This window comes from Ranitomeya variabilis, chromosome 1 (assembly GCF_051348905.1).
Source record: "Ranitomeya variabilis isolate aRanVar5 chromosome 1, aRanVar5.hap1, whole genome shotgun sequence".
Classification (NCBI taxonomy): Eukaryota; Metazoa; Chordata; class Amphibia; order Anura; family Dendrobatidae; genus Ranitomeya; species Ranitomeya variabilis.
The window spans coordinates 847335346-847361303 of record NC_135232.1 but is presented as its reverse complement, the minus strand read 5'-3'; the positions used below and the strand labels follow the sequence as shown (position 1 = coordinate 847361303).

Here is a 25958-nt window from a genome sequence, read left to right as displayed (position 1 = left end):
TAGCTCTGATTTCAACGATGCCAGGCATTGAACTGAAGGTCCAGGGAGCTTATATAGCAACGCCCCTGAACTAACGGCCCAGGTGAGGATATAAGAAAAGACAGACGCTCCAGAGTCAAATCACTAATGACCACTAGAGGGAGCAAAAAGCAAAATCACAACAGTACCCCCCCCTTAGTGAGGGGTCACTGAACCCTCACCACGACCACCAGGGCGATCAGGATGAGCGGCGTGAAAGGCACGAACTAAATCGGCCGCATGAACATCAGAGGCGACCACCCAGGAATTATCTTCCTGACCATAGCCCTTCCACTTGACCAGGTACTGAAGCCTCCGCCTGGAGAGACGAGAATCCAAGATCTTCTCCACCACGTACTCCAACTCGCCCTCAACCAACACCGGAGCAGGAGGCTCAGCAGAAGGAACCACAGGCACAACGTACCGCCGCAACAAGGACCTATGAAACACGTTGTGGATAGCAAACGACACAGGAAGATCCAGGCGAAAGGACACAGGATTAAGAATTTCCAATATCTTGTAAGGACCAATAAAACGAGGTTTAAATTTGGGAGAGGAAACCTTCATAGGAACAAAGCGGGAAGAAAGCCACACCAAATCCCCAACACGTAGTCGGGGACCCACACCGCGGCGGCGGTTGGCAAAGCGCTGAGCCCTCTCCTGTGACAACTTCAAGTTGTCCACCACAAGATTCCAGATCCGCTGCAACCTATCCACCACAGAATCCACCCCAGGCCAGTCAGAAGGTTCCACATGACCCGAAGAAAAACGAGGGTGGAAACCAGAGTTGCAGAAAAACGGCGAAACCAAGGTGGCGGAACTAGCCCGATTATTAAGGGCAAACTCAGCTAACGGCAAGAAGGTCACCCAATCGTCCTGATCAGCAGAGACAAAACACCTCAAATAAGCCTCCAAAGTCTGATTAGTTCGCTCCGTCTGTCCATTAGTCTGAGGATGGAAAGCAGACGAAAACGACAAGTCAATGCCCATCCTACTACAAAAGGATCGCCATCTGGAAACGAACTGGGATCCTCTGTCTGACACAATATTCTCAGGGATGCCGTGCAAACGAACCACGTTCTGGAAAAACACAGGCACCAGATCGGAAGAGGAAGGCAGTTTAGGCAAAGGAACCAAATGGACCATCTTGGAGAAGCGATCACATATCACCCAGATAACAGACATGCCCTGAGACACCGGAAGATCAGAAATGAAATCCATGGAGATATGTGTCCAAGGTCTCTTAGGGACAGGCAAGGGCAAGGCAACCCGCTGGCACGAGAACAGCAAGGCTTAGCTCGAGCACAAGTCCCACAGGACTGTACAAATGACCGCACATCCCTAGACAAGGAAGGCCACCAAAAGGATCTGGCCACCAGATCTCTGGTGCCAAAAATTCCTGGGTGACCTGCCAACACCGAGGAATGAACCTCGGAAATGACTCTGCTGGTCCACTTATCAGGCACAAACAGTCTGTCAGGTGGACAAGAATCAGGCCTATCAGCCTGAAATCTCTGCAACACACGTCGCAGATCTGGAGAAATAGCTGACAAGATAATACCATCCTTAAGAATACCAACAGGTTCAGCGACTCCAGGAGCATCAGGCACAAAGCTCCTGGAAAGAGCATCGGCCTTCACATTCTTTGAACCTGGTAAATATGAGACAACAAAGTCAAAACGGGAGAAAAACAATGACCAGCGGGCCTGTCTAGGATTCAGGCGTTTAGCAGACTCGAGATACATCAGATTTTTGTGATCAGTCAAGACCACCACACGATGCTTAGCACCCTCGAGCCAATGACGCCACTCCTCAAATGCCCATTTCATGGCCAACAACTCCCGATTGCCCACATCATAATTTCGCTCCGCAGGCGAAAACTTCCTAGAGAAAAAGGCGCAAGGTCTCATAACAGAGCAACCAGGGCCTCTCTGCGACAAAACGGCCCCTGCCCCAATCTCCGAAGCATCCACCTCAACCTGAAAGGGAAGTGAGACGTCAGGCTGGCACAAAACAGGCGCCGAAGTAAACCGGCGTTTCAACTCCTGGAAAGCCTCCACGGCAGCAGGAGCCCAGTTAGCTACATCAGAGCCTTTCTTGGTCATATCCGTCAGCGGTTTAACAACGCTAGAGAAATTTGCGATAAAACGACGGTAGAAGTTAGCAAAACCCAAGAACTTCTGAAGACTCTTAACTGACGAGGGTTGAGTCCAATCATGAATAGCTCGGACCTTGACTGGATCCATCTCCACAGCAGAAGGGGAAAAAATGAACCCCAAAAAGGGAACCTTCTGTACACCAAAGAGACACTTTGAGCCTTTTACAAACAAAGAATTTTCACGCAGAATCTCAAAAACCATCCTGACCTGCTCCACATGCGAGTCCCAATCATCAGAAAAAACCAGAATATCATCCAGATAAACAATCAAAAATTTATCCAGATACTTCCGGAAAATGTCATGCATGAAGGACTGAAAAACTGAAGGTGCATTAGAGAGCCCAAATGGCATCACCAAGTACTCAAAATGACCTTCGGGCGTATTGAATGCGGTTTTCCATTCATCGCCCTGCCTAATGCGCACAAGGTTGTACGCACCACGAAGGTCTATCTTGGTGAACCACTTGGCACCTTTAATCCGGGCAAACAAATCTGACAACAGCGGCAAAGGATACTGAAATTTGACAGTGATCTTATTTAAAAGCCGATAGTCAATACAAGGCCTCAAAGATCCGTCCTTTTTAGCCACAAAAAAGAATCCCGCACCAAGAGGGGAAGAAGACGGACGGATGTGTCCTTTCTCCAGAGACTCCTGTTGTGAATTTGGATTCTGGGCTCCCCCGGTGGCCGCTTGTGGAATTGGACTTGTCATCCTCTTTCCTGTTTCACCTGATTCCATCAGTAGTGGGTGTCGCTATTTAAGCTCATTTCTCTGGTGGTTTCTTGCCGGTCAACAATGTTATCTGATGCCTCTCAGTACTTGTTCCTGCTTCTAGACAACTACTAGATAAGTTGGACTTTTGTCCATGTTTTGTTTTGCCTATTTGTTCCAGTTCACAGCTGAAGTTTTGTTACTGTGTCTGGAAAGCTCTCGTTGATCAGGGATTGCTACTCTGGCGTTATGAGTTAATGCCAGAGTTTAAGGTAATCTCTGGATGGTGTTTTGTTAGTGTTTTTCCGCTGACCATGAAAGTATACTATCTGTCTTCTGCTATCTAGTAAGCGGACCTCAAATTTGCTAAGACTATTTTCCTGCTGCGTTTGTTGTTTCATCTGAACTCACCGTCATTATATGTGGGGGGCTACTGTCTTCTTTGGAATATTTCTCTAGAGGTGAGCCAGGTCTTATATTTCCCTCTGCTAGCTATTTAGGTCTTAGGCCAGAGCTGGGCATCTAGCGATAAATAGGAAATGCTACCTGGCTATTTCTAGTTGCGCGGCAGGCTTAGTTCATGGTCAGTATAGTTCCATCTTCCGAGAGCTTGTCCCTCTATAGGCTTGCTATGATCTCTGCCTGCAGAGATCATGACAGTTTGACCGGCCAATAAAGTGTTAAAGACCCAGGTTGAGAAAGGAGAGTTATAAGAAGTCTGCTGGAATTTTTTTTTTTTTTTTTTTTTTTTTCCTCCAGTCTGCCTTGCTGCAGTCTTTTTTCTCTCTCTCCTCCTAATCTCTGTATGCTCGGTGTGCACCTGACAATAATGGATCTCCAGAGTGTAACTGCGGGTTTGAATATTCTCATCACGAAAGTACAAAATTTACAAGATTTTGTGGTACATGCTCCGGTATCTGAGCCGAGAATTCCTTTGCCGGAGTTCTTCACAGGGAATAGAGCTAGCTTCCAGAATTTCCGAAATAATTGTAAGCTTTATTTGTCCCTGAAGTCTCGTTCAGCTGGAGACCCTGCTCAGCAGGTTAGGATTGTGATTTCCTTGCTCAGGGGTGACCCTCAAGATTGGGCCTTCTCATTGCCAGCAGGGGATCCTGCGTTACGCGATGTGGATGCGTTTTTTCTGGCCTTGGGCTTGCTTTATGAGGAACCTCATTTGGAACTTCAGGCAGAAAAAACTTTGATGGCACTATCTCAGGGGCAAGACGAAGCTGAAGTTTTCTGCCAAAAATTCCGTAAATGGTCTGTGCTTACTCAGTGGAATGAGTGCGCCTTGGCGGCAACTTTCAGAGAAGGTCTCTCTGATGCCGTTAAGGATGTTATGGTGGGGTTCCCTTTGCCTGCAGGTCTGAATGAGTCCATGACAATGGCTATTCAGATTGATAGGCGTCTGCGGGAGCGCAAACCGGTGCACCATCTGGCGGTGTCTATGGAAAAGACGCCAGAAAGTATGCAGTGTGATAGAATTCTGTCCAGGAGCGAGCGACAGAATTTTAGACGGAAGAATGGATTGTGTTTCTATTGTGGGGATTCTACTCATGTTATATCGGCATGTTCTAGGCGTACAAAGAAGCTTGATAAGTCTGTTTCCATTGGCACCATTCAGTCTAAGTTTATTTTGTCTGTAACCCTGATTTGCTCTTTGTCATCCATTGCCACGGACGCCTATGTTGACTCTGGCGCCGCTCTGAGTCTTATGGATTGGTCCTTTGCCAATCGTTGTGGTTTTGATTTAGAGCCTTTGGAGACTCTTATTCCTCTGAAGGGAATTGACTCCACCCCATTGGCTAATAATAAACCACAATACTGGACACAAGTAACCATGCGTATCAATCCGGATCACCAGGAGATTATTCGTTTCCTGGTGCTGTATAATTTACATGACGATTTGGTACTGGGATTGCCATGGTTGCAGTCTCACAACCCAGTCTTGGACTGGAGAGCAATGTCTGTGTTGAGCTGGGGATGTAAGGGTATTCATGGGGACGTACCTTTGGTTTCTATTTCGTCGTCCATTCCCTCTGAAGTCCCTGAGTTCCTCTCTGATTATCAAGACGTCTTTGACGAACCCAAGCTTGGGTCGTTACCTCCGCACCGCGAGTGCGATTGTGCCATAATTTGATACCGGATGATAGACTGTTTGTTCCGGATGATTGGACCAGCAGAGTCATCTCTGAGGTACATTCTTCTGCATTGGCAGGTCATCCCGGAATTTTTGGTACCAGGGATTTGGTGGCAAGATCCTTCTGGTGGCCTTCTCTGTCACGAGATGTGCGAGTCTTTGTGCAGTCATGTGACGTTTGTGCTCGGGCCAAGTCTTGTAGTTCTCGGGCTAGCGGACTGCTGTTGCCCTTGCCTATTCCTAAGAGGCCTTGGACACACATCTCGATGGATTTTATTTCAGATCTGCCTGTTTCCCAGAAGATGTCTGTCATCTGGGTGGTCTGTGACCGTTTCTCTAAAATGGTCCATTTGGTTCCTCTGCCCAAGTTGCCTTCTTCTTCTGAGTTGGTTCCTCTGTTTTTTCAGAATGTTGTCCGATTGCACGGTATTCCTGAGAATATTGTTTCTGACAGAGGTACCCAATTTGTGTCTAGATTTTGGCGGGCATTCTGTGCTAGGATGGGCATAGATTTGTCTTTTTCATCTGCTTTTCACCCTCAGACTAATGGCCAGACCGAGCGGACTAATCAGACCCTTGAGACATATCTGAGGTGTTTTGTCTCTGCTGACCAGGATGATTGGGTTGCTTTTTTGCCATTGGCAGAGTTCGCCCTCAATAATCGGGCCAGTTCTTCCACCTTGGTGTCCCCGTTTTTCTGTAATTCGGGGTTTCACCCTCGATTTTCCTCCGGTCAGGTGGAATCCTCGGATTGTCCTGGAGTGGATGCGGTGGTGGAGAGATTGCATCACATCTGGGGGCAGGTTATGGACAATTTGAAGTTGTCCCAGGAGAAGACTCAGCGTTTTGCCAACCGTCATCGTCGTGTTGGTTCTCGGCTTTGTGTTGGAGATTTAGTGTGGTTGTCTTCTCGTTTTGTCCCTATGAGGGTCTCTTCTCCTAAGTTTAAACCTCGGTTCATCGGCCCTTATAGAATATTGGAGATTCTTAATCCTGTTTCTTTCCGTTTGGACCTCCCTGCGTCCTTTTCCATTCATAACGTTTTTCATCGGTCGTTATTGCGCAGGTATGAGGTACCTGTTGTACCTTCAGTTGAGCCTCCTGCTCCGGTGTTGGTTGAGGGTGAGTTGGAGTACGTTGTGGAGAAAATTTTGGACTCTCGTGTTTCCAGACGGAAACTCCAGTATCTGGTCAACTGGAAGGGTTACGGCCAGGAGGATAATTCTTGGGTCAATGCATCTGATGTTCATGCTTCTGATCTTGTTCGTGCCTTCCATAGGGCTCATCCTGGTCGCCCTGGTGGATCTGGTGAGGGTTCGGTGCCCCCTCCTTGAGGGGGGGGTACTGTTGTGAATTTGGATTCTGGGCTCCCCCGGTGGCCGCTTGTGGAATTGGACTTGTCATCCTCTTTCCTGTTTCACCTGATTCCATCAGTAGTGGGTGTCGCTATTTAAGCTCATTTCTCTGGTGGTTTCTTGCCGGTCAACAATGTTATCTGATGCCTCTCAGTACTTGTTCCTGCTTCTAGACAACTACTAGATAAGTTGGACTTTTGTCCATGTTTTGTTTTGCCTATTTGTTCCAGTTCACAGCTGAAGTTTTGTTACTGTGTCTGGAAAGCTCTCGTTGATCAGGGATTGCTACTCTGGCGTTATGAGTTAATGCCAGAGTTTAAGGTAATCTCTGGATGGTGTTTTGTTAGTGTTTTTCCGCTGACCATGAAAGTATACTATCTGTCTTCTGCTATCTAGTAAGCGGACCTCAAATTTGCTAAGACTATTTTCCTGCTGCGTTTGTTGTTTCATCTGAACTCACCGTCATTATATGTGGGGGGCTACTGTCTTCTTTGGAATATTTCTCTAGAGGTGAGCCAGGTCTTATATTTCCCTCTGCTAGCTATTTAGGTCTTAGGCCAGAGCTGGGCATCTAGCGATAAATAGGAAATGCTACCTGGCTATTTCTAGTTGCGCGGCAGGCTTAGTTCATGGTCAGTATAGTTCCATCTTCCGAGAGCTTGTCCCTCTATAGGCTTGCTATGATCTCTGCCTGCAGAGATCATGACAGACTCCTTGATATATGAACGCATAGCGGTATGTTCAGGTATCGACAGATTAAACAATCTTCCCTTAGGAAACTTACTGCCTGGAATCAAATCTATAGCACAGTCACATTCCCTATGAGGAGGCAATGCACTGGACCTGGACTCGCTAAAGACATCCTGATAATCAGACAAGTACTCCGGAACTTCCGAAGGCGTAGAAGAAGCAATAGACACAGGCAGGGAATCCTCATGAATACCACGACAGCCCCAACTAGACACTGACATAGCCTTCCAGTCAAGGACTGGATTATGGGTCTGTAACCATGGCAGCCCCAAAACAACCAAATCATGCATTTTATGTAGAACGAGAAAACGTATCACCTCGCGGTGTTCAGGAGTCATGCACATGGTAACCTGTGTCCAATACTGCGGCTTATTTTCTGCCAATGGCGTAGCATCAATACCCCTAAGAGGGATAGGATTTTCTAATGGTTCAAGAATAAAACCACAGCGCTTAGCAAATGAGAGATCCATAAGACTCAGGGCAGCACCTGAATCTACAAACGCCATGACAGGATAAGATGACAGTGAGCAAATCAAAGTTACAGACAGAATAAACTTAGGATGCAAATTACCAACGGTGACAGGACTAACAACCTTAGATATACGTTTAGAGCATGCTGAGATAACATGTGTAGAATCACCACAGTAGTAGCACAAGCCATTCCGGCGTCTATGAATTTTCCTCTCATTTCTAGTCAGGATTCTATCACATTGCATCAAATCAGGTGTCCGTTCAGACAACACCATGAGGGAATTTGCGGTTTTTCTATCACATTGCATCACATCAGGTGTCTGTTCAGACAACAACATGAGGGAATTTGCGGTTTTGCGCTCCCGCAACCGCCGGTCAATTTGAATAGCCAGGGACATGGTATCATTCAGACCTGTGGGAATGGGAAAACCCACCATAACATTCTTAATGGCCTCAGAAAGGCCATTTCTAAAATTAGCGGCCAGTGCACACTCGTTCCAGTGTGTCAGCACGGACCATTTCCGAAATTTTTGGCAATACACCTCTGCCTCGTCCTGGCCCTGAGACATAGCCAGCAAGGCTTTCTCTGCCTGAATCTCAAGATTGGGTTCCTCATAAAGTAAACCGAGCGCCAGAAAAAACGCATCAATATCAGCCAATGCCGGATCTCCTGGCGCCAACGAAAAAGCCCAATCCTGAGGGTCACCCCGTAAGAATGAAATAACAATTTTTACTTGTTGAGCAGAGTCTCCAGACGAACAAGGTTTCAGGGACAAAAATAATTTACAATTATTCCTGAAATTCCTAAACTTAAATCGGTCTCCTGAAAACAGTTCAGGAATCGGAATCTTGGGTTCAGACCTAGGATTTCTGGTAACATAATCTTGTATACCCTGCACACGAGCGGCAAGCTGGTCCACACTTGTAATCAAGGTCTGGACATTCATGTCTGCAGCAAGCTTAAGCCACTCTGAGGTAAAGGGGAAAAGAAAAAAAAAAAAATGAGAGAGGGAAAAAAAAACTCAAAATTTTCTTTCTTATAATCCCACTTCTGCAATGCATTAAACATTTAATACTGGCCTGGCATACTGTTATGACCCCAGTGGACAGGGTCTCAGAGGAACGTGTAAGTCTGCAAGATACAAAAATCCAGCTCATAGGGCTGTGGTAACTGGGTTGACCAAATAGCTACTCCTAACGCCAACACTATAAGTAGCCGGGGATCATGCCTACGGTGATCGCTAGATGACTCGCGCCAGCCGGAGAATCTAACTACCCCTAGGAGAAGAAAACAAAGACCTCTCTTGCCTCCAGAGAAAGGGACCCCAAAGCAAGATACAAGCCCCCCACAAATAATAACGGTGAGGTAAGAGGAAATGACAAACACAGAAATGAACCAGGTTCAGCAAAGAGAGGCCAGCTTACTAATAGCAGAATAAAGCAAGATAACTTATCTGGTCAACAAAAAACCCTATAAAAATCCACGCTGGAGATTCAAGAACCCCCGAACCGTCTAACGGTCCGGGGGGAGAACACCAGCCCCCTAGAGCTTCCAGCAAAGGTCAGGATACAGATAGGAACAAACTGGACAAAAATACCAAACAAAACAAAAGCAAAAAGCAAAGAAGCAGACTTAGCTTGAAAAACAGGAACCAGGATCAGAGGACAAGAGCACAACAGATTAGCTCTGATTTCAACGATGCCAGGCATTGAACTGAAGGTCCAGGGAGCTTATATAGCAACGCCCCTGAACTAACGGCCCAGGTGAGGATATAAGAAAAGACAGACGCTCCAGAGTCAAATCACTAATGACCACTAGAGGGAGCAAAAAGCAAAATCACAACAGCAGCCTCAGTCATCGGACGTAACCTTGATGACCTCTCCACCGGTGACTGAGGCTCCGCTCGCAGTAGTTCATTCCCCAGTGGTTCTCAGCCTGGACAGTCGCATCTTGGCACTGTCCAGGTTGAAAACTATTAGTCCCCCAGACATGGATTATGGCGTGGGACAGAATGACAGACAGGTATCGTATATATTTTTTTAAATTTTAGTTTTATTACAGGAGAACAATGGCTTCGGTGGAATAGGCGTTAGGTGAGTATAACTGTGTTTGTTATTTTTAAATAAAATGGAAAACTGTGTTTAGTCTTATTTCTAATAAAGGACTTTATTCTGGCTGTGTCTTTATTTACCATGTAACTATAGGATTAGTAATGGATTTTGGATGGTGTTGTTTGGTTAGTGGTTAGTGATGAGCGAGTGTACTCGTTAATCGGGTTTTCCCGAGCACGCTCGGGTGACCTCTGAGTATTTGTTAGTGCCCGGAGATTAAGTTTTCATCACCTCAGCTGAATGACTTACAGCTAGTAGCCAGGCTGAGTACATGTGGGGGTTGCCTGGTTGCTTGGGAATTCCCACATGTAATCAAACTGTCTAGTAGTTGCAAATCATTCAGCTGCTGCAAGGAAAACTAAATCTCCGAGCAGTCATAAATGCTCAGAGACCACCCAGGCGTGCTCGGGAAAACCCGAACAACGAGTACACTTGCTCATCACTATTAGTGATGCCTCTTGAGTAATGGTGGACTTCCTTTCACTAAGCATTTGACTTATGAAGGTAATTGCTTGTACCAGAAATTTTTAGGGACTTCATAGCAAAGCAGGTGAATACATATGCACAAGCCAATTTTTAGTTATTTGATCCCATAAATTTTATTTATGCCTATATTTTTCTTACTTCACTTAACCAACTTAGACTATTCAGGGGGTTGAATACTTTTGCAAGCCACTGTATTTCCTCATTATTGCAAGCTCTGTTATTTCAGAGTTATAATTGAAAAAAATATATTTATAAAATACCTGGTGTTGAATTTCTTCTTTTGGCCGTTGGAGATAAGGTGCCTGCAGGATCCTCACTAAATACAGCCATTACAGCTTGAAAGAAAATGAACATTACATTATTATATTAAAGGGATACCATTATCTGAACAGATATATTTACTTTAGGATGCACAGTATATGCTTTTGAGTGTTGGTAGTGTTCTTTTTGTCATGTGTAAGTGCAGCGCCCCAGAGTCCTGGTCGTTGCAGTACTGTTGCTCCGCCACTAAGGGGGGCTATGGTACGTCTAATGGCACTGAAGGAGTTCATCTGACCAGGTATCACAGACACCAATACATTTCACAGTCTGGCCTCCAGGGGGAGCTAAGGGTACTATTCATTAGGCCACTCCTCACATACTGGTAAAACTGGGGGTCAGGCAGGAAGTTAGATGAGAACGCTGACTAGGTTGGAACCAGGCAACACCTCCTGGCAGAGGGTGTTGTGGGGAAGATTCGGTAGGGTCCCTGTCAGGTTTGGGACCCTGACAGAGGCCTGGCAATGAGAAAGAACGTCACGGGGCCGTGCCTGCTCAGCATAGCGGCGGTGCCTTAAGAAAGGATCAGAAGCGAGATATATTGTGCTGAGTGAGAAACGAGATCAAAGCAAGAAGGAGAATCCCAGTAGGAGTCGTGCTGTAAGACCGAGGCAACATCCTATTGAGGCGCACAGCCGGCGGCCGGAACGCCGAGGAAGTACAGAGCTCTAAGCCATACTTCAAACCAACGGCAGGACAGTCAGTCACAGGCGGGCTGTCTCACCTAAATCACCTACGCAGACATAGGGGGCAACCTGTGGAGAGGGGCGACTCTAGGGTCCCGGAAGAGCTCCGAGCCTACCCGTCATACGGGTGCGTCCCAACCGTAACATCAGGGAGGGACGGAGGATTAGCAGAACATCATCTAATCGAGTTGTGAGGGAACACGAGAAACAGACACAACAGTTGTGGGGACTATCCCGTAAGCACAGCAGGGGAGGACCACAACACATAGCGCTAGCAGGAAGGCACAGATTTCCACCTGCAAAGAGAACTCTGAAGGTGCCATTGGACCGGCCGGACTTGCGCAGCCTGGTGAACCGTATTCCGGACTGAGGACCCAGAGACCTTCAGTAAAGAGGTAAAGGGACTGCACCCCTGTGTCCTTGTGATTGATTGCGTCCTGCACTACACACCGAACTGTCATTCCTTTATTGTGCGCCCCTCAGCAGGGTCACAGACCGGGCCTAGCCACCGTGACAACCCCAGAGCAGAGACTCAGAGGCCCGGTACCGGGTACCCCTCGGCCCTGCGGCAGTGGGGGCGCTGCAAACTTGGCGTCACGAACAGGATCTACTTAAGCCTGAAGAATCAGGTCATGTGTGCCTTGGAACTGTGATTTACTGTGTTTGGACTGTACTTTATTGCAAGGACTGTGGATTGCCACTTGCTGCCAAAAGTTCCCGCGAAACTGCCGCCATTACAGCGCTAAGGAGAGCGCAGGAGAAGAAGAAGGGCGTGGAAGTGGGCGTGAACAAGCTGAAGAGCGCGAAAGACAATGGCCGCCCAGTCTAAATATTTCGGCCCCTTGAGGACGTGTCCGTCAGCAGCCGAAATCCGCCTCCTGATCCTCAATGGTGGGCAGAGACAAAGAAAACGAAACCGCCCACGAAGGAGAGAGCGGGAAAAGGACCAGGAAGAAGAAGTCAGCGACATGGAGGACGCCATGGCGAGCCGGCCGGAGCCGGAGCGTGGGGTCGGAGCCGAGGACTCCCCCAGCTACCCGGAGAGGCACCGCAGCCAGACCTCCATAGTTGACGCTGACCTCCTGCAGACCGGCGCGGACGAGCTGATCCACCAACTCCCGCAGACGCAGCTGAGCACTGAGGCCGGGTGGAAGAAGACCATCATCGGGAGCCTCACCAGACATCTGTTGGCAGCCTCGTCTGGTCCGGAGCAAGAAAGAAGTTGCAGCGCTCCGAAGCCAGAAAGCAAGGCCCTGCCGGAAAGCGAGATGCTGCAAGCAGAGATGATAACGTCGCAGCACGAGGCCCTGCAGCCAGCATTCCAGACCCCAGCGGAGGCAGAGCAGACCGGCACCGGAGGGACCGCATCTGAAGCAGGTATGAAGGACGACCCTGCCCTGACGACCGACACCACTCCAGTGACTGCTAGTGCCACAGCTGCTGACTCCGTTCCAGTGACTGATCTTGCAGCATCCGCTACCTCTGCTGCAGCGAATGCCCATACTCAAGTTGCGCAGACCTACATCGCTGCACATGATTTAACCGTACATGAAAGACGGATTAACGGCGTTTGTCTGGCACTGGGTGTAACCCTGGACCTCACTTCTCCCAGGCCAAGAAGGGTTAATTGCCAGGTGCAGCCCTTGAAGCCGTCCAACTAAACCTCGGAGAACCGAAGATTGTAAATAGTTAACTGTTTGTTTCCTGCTGTTTTGCTGCTAAAACCCGTCTAGGGTTAACTCCTAAAGGGATCCCTTTGTTGACCCGGGATCCCTATTGTTTCTTATTTTTGTTTGTTTTCTACGTTTGCACAAGTTATCCAGAACTGCTGAATCATGAACAATGCATGATACAAACTCCTTGTATATAGTTTGCACCTTCTTAAAGGTGCTCTCTACTGGTTTTACATAAAAGACGGACTCTTTGCGAAAATACGGTTCTTGGAACCTGCACTGGAGTCCTTGCTGCATACGGACTTGCAGCTTGAAAAGTTGCACTACCTCATAGAGACTTGGTCCCCTCTTAAAGGGGATGTTCACATCCTGCACTTATGAACAGTGTTGCCTTAAGATGGTTGAATGGCAATAATGTCTTGAAAAGAAAGTATTGATGATGTTGATATGTGAAAGTTAAATGTAACCAACTAGTTGATTGTAGGAAATGTTCAATAATGTTAATAGAGGAATGAGGACAGGAAGTGAACCCGTAGGGGTTAGTAGTGAGTCCTCCTAGGAGCCATATAGAGATGGCTCAGTGATCTTAAACTGAAAGAAAAATGATATGTTCTATACTGTGTATAGTAGTGGAAGGACAGTAGGCTCGGGCGGAAAGCAGCGGTCCTGTAACAGAAAGGAGAGGCAGTAGGTCTGGAGAGGTTAGGACAGGCGGTCCTGCAGATTTAAAGAAGGAGAATGCATAAAAGTTAATTAGCCTTATATGTGATATAAGAAGGTCTTTAGTGGATTTAGCGAGTACGTCCTTAAAGGCAATGTTAAATTATTGTTAAAAATTTTGCACTTAGTAGAATACCCGGTTGGGTAAGAAAAGTTATTTATAGTAAAAGTTATTTAAAAGTATTTAACCATGTTTGTAACATTCAAGTGTCCTCACCTCCCATAAAGGGAAGCTCTGTTAAAAAGTTGACTTGTACTTGCATTTTCAAAATTGTATGTCTTTTTGCTGACATGTATTGTTGTTTTCTTCCCAGTCCAGGAGTACTGGATTTAACCGGGGGGGGGGAGTGCAGCGCCCCAGAGTCCTGGTCGTTGCAGTACTGTTGCTCCGCCACTAAGGGGGGCTATGGTATGTCTAATGGCACTGAAGGAGTTCATCTGACCAGGTATCACAGACACCAATACATTTCACAGTCTGGCCTCCAGGGGGAGCTAAGGGTACTATTCATTAGGCCACTCCTCACATACTGGTAAAACTGGGGGTCAGGCAGGAAGTTAGATGAGAACGCTGACTGGGTTGGAACCAGGCAACACCTCCTGGCAGAGGGTGTTGTGGGGAAGATTCGGTAGGGTCCCTGTCAGGTTTGGGACCCTGACAGAGGCCTGGCAACGAGAAAGAACGTCACGGGACCGTGCCTGCTCAGCATAGCGGCGGTGCCCTAAGAAAGGATCAGAAGCGAGATATATTGTGCTGAGTGAGAAACGAGATCAAAGCAAGAAGGAGAATCCCAGTAGGAGTCGTGCTGTAAGACCGAGGCAACATCCTACTGAGGCGCACAGCCGGTGGCCGGAACGCCGAGGAAGTACAGAGCTCTAAGCCATACTTCAAACCAACGGCAGGACAGTCAGTCACAGGCGGGCTGTCTCACCTAAATCACCTACGCAGACATAGGGGGCAACCTGTGGAGAGGGGCGACTCTAGGGTCCCGGAAGAGCTCCGAGCCTACCCGTCATACGGGTGCGTCCCAACCGTAACATCAGGGAGGGACGGAGGATTAGCAGAACATCATCTAATCGAGTTGTGAGGGAACACGAGAAACAGACACAACAGTTGTGGGGACTATCCCGTAAGCACGGCAGGGGAGGACCACAACACATAGCGCTAGCAGGAAGGCACAGATTTCCACCTGCAAAGAGAACTCTGAAGGTGCCATTGGACCGGCCGGACTTGCGCAGCCTGGTGAACCGTATTCCGGACTGAGGACCCAGAGACCTTCAGTAAAGAGGTAAAGGGACTGCACCCCTGTGTCCTTGTGATTGATTGCGTCCTGCACTACACACCGAACTGTCATTCCTTTATTGGGCGCCCCTTAGCAGGGTCACGGACCGGGCCTAGCCACCGTGACAACCCCAGAGCAGAGACTCAGAGGCCCGGTACCGGGTACCCCTCGGCCCTGCGGCAGTGGGGGCGCTGCATATTCATATAGCAATAAAATCTGACATATTCCATGATTTGAATGTTGTACACATGATTGACTATGTAATATGGGAAAATTAATGGTCATACCTGGTGATTCCAAAAATATTTTTTCAAAGGGCAGGGAATGCCTTAAAATATTAAACTAGCCAATATTCATCCATTTTATCTCCCACCTGGTGATCATTTACTATTTATTCACATGATTATTTTATCCAATTACTATACTTGCCTTGGCGATATGAACGTAGCAGTCACTTATTTTGATAGGACAACATCAACTGCCTGAAAGCAAGAGACCAGAGCTGTGGGGGATTTCATGGGTTAGTTTTGGTAGATATATTTTAACACATTCCCTACTTTCAGAGGAAATAAATTTACTGCCAGTTTCCGGTGTTGGATGGTTCTTTTACCCACACTAGCTTAATAACTGAGCCTTCATTCACACCACAGGGATTCTGTTCATGGTACTGCTTTCTAGTTTATTTTAAAACCAGTGAATTGAATAGGAGTACCATTCATGACCTTCTCTCCATAAATTGCACCTACAGGATCAGCTACCAAAATTTTTAATACGGTGGCCTGCTGTTTCCAAATCAAGACTCATGAGCGCGGGCAGGGTCCTCTCTCCTCCTGTACCAGATGTGACTTGTATTGTTCAAGATTATTGTACTTGTTTTTATTATGTATACCCCTCCTCACATGTAAAGCGCCATGGAATAAATGACGCTATAATAAATAATAATAATAATAATAATAATGAGCATAAACATGCAACATCTACACTAAATGGTATTCTGATTGCCCTGCTTTTCTATTAATCCTCCTTACTATCATCAACATAGCACGACCAACTCTACCTCACTCCCAACCTGGTTAACCTATTTCTAACTGTCACTTCCCTCCAAACCCTATCAAATATGGACTTGCTCTATGCAGCGTCAGTTTAACGCTCTCTGTTCTCACTGCTTCTGACATCAAGAGGTTACATATCTTGCAGCCTACAGTACAAGATTGAATGCAATCACCTCACTATGACAAGCAAGGAGAGGCTTAATGGCTGAATGAAAAATCAATTTTACTGCCTACAATAAGACAACTGGAAGATAGTAGACAGGAGAAACATAGAGAGGGGCAGAGCTATCTGCACAGAATTTGTGATTGCACTGCTTGTCTTAAAGAGAACCTATAGATTGGTAAAAAAAAATGAGTTAAATATCTTGTAAAGATCCCAGATCTCCAGTGATTCTGCCACTTTTTTCTATTTTGTGCTGCTTCACTCCATTGCAGAGATATTCATGTCTTTCTTCTGAAGTGCATTGTGTGAAATCTCTGCTTGCAGACCAACTGGGCGTTTCTTCAGAGCCTTCTCTGGTGACATTCATTTTCAATCCTACCTCCCGGGTGCTTTCAATCACGGCTCAGCATACTACTATAAGGGACACAAGGAGCTGTCTGTAAATATTACTTGTAATTACTTGTAATGTCTTTGTAAGTGTCCATGTTGTGCATTTCCCTGGCATGTAAATATACTGTTATGTAGATAGGGAAAGCGTAGTTCCCTAATTTATCCACTAGGTGGGGTTAGAGAGTTTCAGCAATTAGATGGTTAATGTGGGAGGAGCTACCATCACCTGTCACCTGTCTGACTCTTTCTGGTACAGCCCTCTCAATATACAGTTCCATGCAAAAATACATCCCCCTCCATTCAAGCTCCTCCATCATGTTTTAAAAAAAAGCACTCCCCTTAAAGTACAGCCCCTTCCTGTAGTATATCATTCCTCTCAGGCCCTGTATGTACAGCCCTATACTGCAGTACATCACTCCTCTTCCCACCTGCATTACATCATTTTTCTTAGCCACTTTATATACAGTCCCATTCTGTAGTATATCACTCCTCTTAACCCCTGAATATATAGATCTCTGCATGCAATACATTACTCATTTCATGTCCTCTATATACAGCTCTGTCCCACAGTACATCACTCCTCTTAAATCCTCTATGCACAGCCCCATCCTAGATTATATCACTCACATCATCCCCTGTATATTAAGCCCCATTTTGTACATCATGCAATACATTTCTAAATTCAGCTCCTCAACACCGCTATATGTAGCCCCATCTTGCAGGACACTGCTCCTCTTAGACTGTCTATATACTCCCCCATCCTACAGTACGTTTCTCCTTTCAGTCTTCTCTATGTACAGCCACATCCTACAGGACATCACTTTTCTTCGTCACCTCCTGCAGAGCATAATTCATTTTATGTACATGCACAGGGTTGCCACCAGGAATTTCAGGGACCCATACTGGGAACATTTTCTGCCTCTTCGGACCCAGGCTTCACCCCAGTTCTGCCTCCACCCCTCAAACCTTCCAGAGTTCCACCGCCTACTCTTGGAAAAACTCCAATTCTGCACCACGTCCTCACCAATCAGACATTTACAGCTCCCATCGAACACCATATCAAATACATAGCCATCACCTTTAGTTTTGGGCAAAAAGTTTTTTAAGCCTGCCATCACGACAAAGTAGACTCTTTTGGCAAGGCCCAACTCTACTCTAACCTATTATAAATTTGTTAAAATATCCGAAACTCTTTAGGTATATTTTTATTTATTTTATTTATTTTTATTTAAGGGAATAAGTAAAATACATTTTCTATAATGACCAATAATACCACAGACAAGGAATAAATACTTTCACATGGTGACCAGACTACATATTACTATCTTACCATCACAAAGTGACCAAATAATACCACATACAAGAGACAAATACAAACACATCTTGACCAGATCACATATTACCATCACATAGTGACCAAATAATACCACATACAATAGACAAATACCACCACACCATGTCCAGACCATATATTAACACTACCTAATGACAAAATAATACCACATGCAAGGAACAAATACCACCATACCGTGACCAAACTATATGCTACCACCACATTGTGACCGAATAATACCACATACAAGAGACAAATACCACCACACCGTGACCAGACCACAACATAATCCTTTACTCTCCCCCACCAAGTTCATCACAATCGGTCGGCCGGCAGCTCCATGATGGTATGATGGTGAAGGTCCTGAATGATGAAGATGAAATGGAGGCCTTCCCAGTTACAAATGGCGTAAAACAAGGCTGTGTACTTGCCCCAACCCTGTTCAGTATGCTTCTTTCTGTCATGTTGAGAGATGCCTTTAGCAACTTTGAAGACCATTTTTCACAAGCTTGCTACAACTTTGGTCTTGTTATCAGTGCTAGAAAGACCGAAGTTATGTACCAACCTGCCCCAGGAAAACCATACCAGCAGCCACACATTACAGTGAAGGAGAACAACCTCAAATCAGTTGACAACTTCACCTACCTGGGCAGCACACTCCCCCGCATAGTGATCAACAACAGAATTACCGAAGCCAGACCTGCCTTTGGGAGATGGCGTAGGAACGTCTGGGAACAAAGTGGACTCAGCCTTACCACTAAGCTGAAGGTCTATGGTGTGGTGGTCCTTACCACACTTCACTATACCAGCAAGACTAGGATTGTATACAGCTGACAACCAAAACAGCTCAATCATTTTCACCTGAGCTGTCTCCTCAGACTTCTCCACATCATGTGGCAAGACACTGTTCCCTACACGGCAATCCTGGAACAAGCTGGGCTCTGCAGTGTTTACACTCTTGCTGAAAGCCCAAGCCAGCTGGTCTGGACATGTAGTCAGAATGCCAGACAGCTTATTGCCAAAACAACTGCTGTATGGAGAACTGTGTCAAGGAAAGTGAGCAGTCGGAGGGCAGAAGAAACAGTACAAAGACTTCTTTAACCCTTTTCTACCATCGGATGTACTATCCTGTCCATGTGACCTGGGACTTAATTCCCATGGACGAGATAGTATGTCATACGCGATCAGCCGCTCTCACGGGGGGATTGCGGCCGGGTGTCAGCTGATTGACAGCTCCCGGGACATTAACCCCCGGAACACTGCCATCAAACAAGATTGCAGTGTTCAAGGCTGAATAGGGAAGCATCACGCAGGGAGGGGGCTCCCTGCGTGCTTCCCTGGGACCCTCAGAACAACGCAATATGATTACGTTGCTCCAAGGGTCTCCTCCGTCATCTTCCCTGCAGGCTACGGATCCAAGATGGTCGTGTGGTCCTTCTGGGTCCTGCAGGGAGGTGGCTTGTCAGCGCCTGCTGAGAGCAGGCACTGTCAAGCCTCCTGCACTGCCTGTCAGATCGCTAATCTGACAGTGCTCTGCAAAGTGTCAGATCAGCCATCTGACACTGTATAGTGATATCCCACCCTGGGACAATGTAAAAAAGTAAAAAAAATAAAGTTAACATGTGTAAACAGGCTATGAACATAAGGATGAATGACCTCGGGGAGATCAAAACATCCAACACCGCGGAGACACCATCACGTGTTTCTCAACGCAACCAATGAATAGCCAAGTCTTTCACCGGGAAGGAACAACCATGGGAAGGGCAGCATCCAATAAAGGAAAACCACCTATGCCAAAACATGGTATCCATCCACAGACAGCTGTTTCAGGGTATTTGCCCCTCATCAGTGTGGAGTAGGAAACTGGCTATTAGGAGCAGTGCCTAGTGAAAAGGCTATGAACGTAAGGATGAATGACCTTGGGGAGATCAAAACATTCAACACCGCGGAGACACCATCACTTGTTTCTCAACGCAGTGATCCAGAACACTGCCCCCATCCCTTATGGGAAATATGCAAATGCATGTAGAAAAGCTGCGGAGACACCATCACGTGCTTCTCAACGCAAGCAGGGATGGGGGCAGTGTTCTGGATCACCGCGTTGAGAAACACGTGATGGTGTCTCCGCAGTGTTGGATGTTTTGATCTCCCCGAGGACATTCATCCTTATGTTCATAGCCTTTTCACTAGGCACTACTCCTAATAGCCAGTTTCCTACTCCACACTGATGAGGGGCAAATACCCCGAAACAGCTGTCTGTGGATGGATACCATATTTTGGCATAGGTGGTTTTCCTTTATTGGATGCTGCCCTTCCCGTGGTTGTTCCTTCCTGGTGAAAGACCTGGCTATTCATTGCTTGCGTTGAGAAACACGTGATGGTGTCTCCGCGGCTTCTCTACATGCATTAACATGTGTAAACATATTTTTTTAAAAATTCCTAAATAAAAAAAAAAATATTGTTCCAATAAATACATTTCTTTGTGTAAACCCCCCCAAAACAGTAAAAGTACAGATATTTAGCATCACCACGTCCGTAACGACCTGACCTATAAAACTGTCCCACTAGTTAACCCCTTCAGTGAACACCGTAAAAAAAAACGAGGCAAAAAACAATGCTTTATCATCATACCGCTGAACAAAAAGTGGAATAATGCGATCAAAAAGACGGATGTAAATAAACACAGTACAGCTGAAAATGTCATCTTGTCCCGCAAAAAACGAGCCGCCATACAGCGTCATCAGCAAAAAAATAAAAAAGTGATAGCCCTTAGAATAAAGCGATGCAAAAATAATTATTTTCTATATAAAATAGTTTTTATTGTATAAAAGCGCCAAAACATAAAAAAAAATAAATGAGGTATCGCTGTAATTGTACTGACCCGAATAATAAAACTGCTTTATCAATTTTACCACAAGCGGAATGGTATAAACGCCCCACCCAAAAGAAATTCTAGGGTTAGGGTTGGGGCTAGAGATTGGGTCAGGGTTTGGATTATGTTTACGGTAGGGATTAGGGTTGGAATTAGGGTTAGGGGTGTGTCAGGGTTAGGGGTGGTTAAGGTTGTGGTTAGTGTTGGGATTAGGGTAAGGCTATGTGCACACAATGCGGATTTTGTGCGGATCCGCAGCGGATTTTTCCGCGCAGAAACGCTGCAGATCCGCACTGTGATTTACAGTACAATGTAAATCAATGGGTAAAAAAAAAAAGTTGTGCAGATGATGCGGAAAAATCAGTGCGGAATTGCTGCGGATTTAAAAGAAGTGCATGTCACTTCTTTTGTGCGGCTCTGCAGCGTTTCTGTACCCCTCCATGATAGAAATCCGCAGTGGCAAAAACTGCAGAAATTCCACACAAAGTCTGCATCAATTCCACACAAAATCTGCATAAAAACCATGGTAAATCCGCAGCTGCGGATTCTGCCAGGAGATGCGGATTTTGTGCAGAAAATTCTGCACCACATTTCCTACGTGTGCACATAGCCTTAGGGGTGTGTTGGGATTAGGGGTGTGGTTAGGGTTGGAATTAGGGTTAGTGGTGTGTTCGGGTTAGGGGTGTGGTTATGGTTAGGATTGGGATTAGGGTTAGGGATGTGTTGGGGTTAAGGTTGGAGTTAGAATTGGGGGGTTTCTACTGTTTAGGCACATCAGGGTCTCTCCAAACTCGTAATGGCGTCCAATCTCAATTCCAGCCAATCCTGCGTTGAAAAAGTAAAACAGTGCTCCTTCCTTTCTGAGCTCTGCCATGCGCCCAAACGGTGGTTCACCCCCACATATGGGATATCAGCATACTGTTACCCTGGGGAAAAATTTGAGGGCTAAAAAATAATTTTTGTGGGAAATTTTTTATTTTTATTTTCACGGTTCTGCGTTATAAACAGTAGTGAAACACTTGGGGGGTTCAAAGTTCTCACAATACATCTAGATAAGTTCCTTTGGGTCTAGTTTCCAATATGGGGTCACTTATGGTGGGTTTATATTGTTTAGATACATCAGAGGCTCTGCAAATGCAACGTGACGCCCACAGACCTTTCCATCTAAGTCTACATTCCAAACAGCGCTCCTTCCCTTCTGAGCTCTGCCATGCGCCCAAACGGTGGTTCACCCCCACATATGGGATATCAGCATACTCAGGACAAATTGGAGAACAACTTTTGTGGTCCAATTTCTCCTGTTCCTCTTAGGAAAATACAAAACTGGGGGCTAAAATATCATTTTTGTTGGAAAAAAAGATTTTTTATTTTCACGGCTCTGCATTATAAACTGTTGCGAAACACTTGGGGGTTTAAAATTCTCACAACACATCTATATAAGTTCCTTTAGGGGTCTAGTTTCCAATATGGGGTCACTTATGGGGGGTTTCTACTGTTTAGATACATCAGGGGCTCTGAAAACGCAACGTGACGCCCACAGACCATTCCATCTAACTCTGCATTCCAAACGGCGCTCATTCCCTTCCGAACTCTGCCATGCGCCCAAACGGTGGTTCCCCCCACATATGGGGTATCAGCATACTCAGGACAAATTGTACAACAACAATTTTTGGGGTCCAATTTCTTCTGTTACCCTTGAGAAAATACAAAACTGGGGCTAAAAAATCATTTTTGTGAAAAAAAAAGGATTTTTTATTTTCACAGCTCTGCGTTATAAACAGTAGTGAAACACTTGGGGGTTCAAAGTTCCCAAAACACATCTAGATAAGTTCCTTGGGGGGTCTACATTCCATTATTGGGTCACTTATGGGGGGTTTCCACTGTTTAGGCACATCAGGGGCTCTCCAAATGCGACATGGCATCCGATATCAATTCCAGTCAATTTTGCATTGAAAAGTCAAACGGCGCTCCTTCCCTTCCGAGCTCTGCCATGCGCCCAAACAGTAAGTGGTTTACCCCCACATACAGGGTATCAGCATACTCAGGACAAATTGCACAACAACTTTTGGTGTCCAATTTCTCCTGTTACCCTTGGGAAAATAAAAAATTGGGGGCAAAACATAATTTTTGTGAAAAAAATATTTTTTATTTTTACGGCTCTACAATATAAACTTCTCTGAAGCAAAGTGAATAAAGTGACAGTGGTCAGAATTGTAAAAATTGGCCTGGTCATTAACATGCAAACCACTCTTAGGAGTTAAGGGGTTAAAAAACCTGGGAGATGGCATTAGCTAATGGGAGAAGCTTGCCCTGGACCATCCAGCTTGGGGAGGCAGGATCATCTCAGGAGCATGTGCAGCTGAAGACAGAAAAATCTGAGTAAAAAAGAAAGTGAGTTGAGCGCAAGGCACAAGCGGTATCTACTGTCCTGACCACATCTAGTTACTTATGTCAGGTATGTGGTGTGCGTTCAGGGCCAGAATGGGCCTTATCACTCACCTCTGGACCCACAGCCACTGATCCTCCTCTAAACCTTGAAGTTATGGTCATATTCGACTATGAAGGACGAACATCACTCTCTCCCACCCTCAATTCATCATCATTTAATGTCCACCATCCCCAAGTCTCAATACATAATCATTTACTCCCCCCACCCTCAGTTCTTTATTATTTGCTCTCCCTCCACCATCAATTCATTATCATTTCTAACTCCCACTCTAAGGCTACTTTCACACTAGCGTTAACTGCAATACGTCGCAAATGCGTCGTTTTGCCGAAAAAACGCATCCTGCAAAAGTGCTTGCAGGATGCGTTTTTTCTGCATTGACTAACATTAGCGACGCATTTGCGACGCATTGACACACGTCGCAACCGTCGTACGACGGTTGCGCCGTGTTGTGGCAGACCGTCGGGAGCAAAAAACGTTACATGTAACATTTTTTGATCCCAACGGTCCGCTTTTTCCGACCGCCCCCACCTCCCCGCACTTCCCCGCACCTCACAATGGGGCAGCGGATGCGCTGGAAAAATGCATCCGCTGCCCCCGTTGTGCGGCGGAGACAACGCTAGCATCGGGGACCTCGAGCCCGACGCTAGTGTGAAAGAAGCCTTAATTCATCATTATTTGCTCAGCCTCTCACCCACATTCAAGTCATCAATGTGCTGTTCTCCACTCCCCCCCCCCATCTCAATATTTGCTTTCTCCAACCCTCAATTCATCATCTGCTCTCCCCACCCCATCTTCAATACATCACTTGCTGTCTCCTGGCTGCCACACTTAATTCCTCATTTGCTCTCTCCCACCTCTCACCTTCAATACAGCATAATTTGCTCTCAAGAGAAGGACTATAAACCAGCTCACCCGTGATGCATAAGCTGAGTTTTGGGAGCACGGACCCGCTGTGTCCAGGCGTGTAGAATCCAAAAGAAAAAAATGTCCAGCTTCACCGAATCTGTGAAAAAAGTTTTCTTTATTCACAAACTTAAACATGAAGGATACAAACTTCAGCACAAACCATATGGGTACAAATCTCAACGTGTTTCGTACCCATGTGGTTTGTGCTGAAGTTTGTATCCTTCATGTTTAAGTTTGTGAATAAAGAAAACTTTTTTTCACGGATTCGGTGAAGCTGGACATTTTTTTCTTTATAATTTGCTCTCACCCACCCCCAATTCATCATTATTTGACCCCAATGAAGGAGAAGTACCATCCCAATGAGGATCACAAGCGAATCGACAGCACATTACTTAAATATGGGTGTCTGAGCAAAGGGTCTGATTACTTATGACTATGTGCTATTTCAGTTTTTCTTTTTTAATAAATTTGCAAAAATTTCTACATTTCTGTTTTTTTTTCCAGTCAAGATGGGGTGCAGAGTGTACATTAATGAGAAAAAAATGAACTTCTTTGAATTTACAAAATGGCTGCAATGAAACAAAGAGTGAAAAATTTAAAGGGGTCTGAATACTTTCTGTACCCACTATAAATTCTCCAATGGGTGTATGATCTCAAATGGGGTCACTTGAGGGGGAATTCTGCTCTTCTAGCAAATAGGGGCTTTGTATATGGAGTCCGCAAACTGTTCTAGGAAAATTTGCGCTCCAGGAGGCAAATAGCGCTCCGTTCCTCCCAAGTCTCTTCGTATGGCTAAGTAGTTCTGTGCAGCCACATATGGGGTATTGCCATGTTCAGTAGAAATTGTGGGACAAATTTTGATGTCATTTTTACCCACTTCTTGTGTGAAACCATAAAATCTGGGGCTAAAACAAAATTTGGATGGTAAAAATGTAATTGTTTTGTCTTCTCAGCCCAATGGTATAAAATTGACACCCATGGTGTCAATATGATCACTGCACCCCTAGAAGAATTAATTGAGATGTGTACTTTGTAAAACGGGGTCACTTTTGGGAGTTCTGCTGTTCTGGCACCTCATGTGCTCTCCCAGTGGGTCATGGCACCTGCAAACCATAACAGTAAAATCTTGCCTTCTGAGCCTTGCACTGTGTCTGAAAAATATTTCCCGATTACATTTAGGGCATTGGCATACTCAGGTAAAAATGGACCTCAGTTTGTTGTAAAAAAAAATTTCCTATTAGCCCTTAGAAAAATTAAAAACTTTGGGCTAAAACAACATTTTAGTGCTAAAAATGTAATTTATTCTTTCTTCAACGCTCAGTGGTATAAAACTCTGTGGGGCACATGTGGTGTCAATATGATCGCTGTACTCCTAGATTAATTCATTGGGGAGTGTAGTTTGTAAACAAGTTCACATATAGGGGGATTCTGTTGTTCTGGCCCCCAGGGGCTCTGCCAATGTGACATGGCACCCTCAAACCATTCCAGCAAAATCTGAACTCCAATATGGCTTTACACTGTGCCTCAAAAGTAGTATTCCCCCACATATGAGGTATTGACGTACTCAGGAGAAATTGCACAACAAATTGTATGGTGCAATTTCTCCTTTTACCCTTATGAAAAAGCAATATGTTGTGCTAAAGACATATTTGTGGGGAAAATTAGATTTTTTTTATTTTTATGGCTCAACGTTATAATCTTTTGTGAAGCACCTTAGGGTTCATTGTGCTCACCATACATCTGGATCAGTTCCCTGAGTGGTCTAGTTTCCAAAATGGGGTCACTTGTGCGGAATTTTCACTGTCTAGGCACATCAGAGGCTCTCCAAATGCGTCATGGCGTTTGCCAATTGTTGCAGCAAATTTTGCATTCAAAAAGTCAAATGGCGCTCCTTCTCTTCTGAGTCCTGCCTTG

At 45.7% G+C, this 25958-nt stretch overlaps 1 long non-coding RNA gene across 2 annotated transcripts in view; it reads right to left on the bottom strand.

Moving 5' to 3' along the window:
• LOC143787666 (uncharacterized) overlaps nt 1–25958 on the bottom strand; it is a 186494-nt gene that overhangs the window by 39004 nt on the left and 121532 nt on the right. Inside the window, exon 2 of one of the 2 annotated variants that reach the window (XR_013218429.1) lies at nt 10463–10537. This is a non-coding gene — a long non-coding RNA (uncharacterized LOC143787666). Of the gene's footprint in view, nt 1–10462; nt 10849–25958 lie in introns of those variants that run through there. The other variant, XR_013218427.1, reaches the window with a different exon arrangement.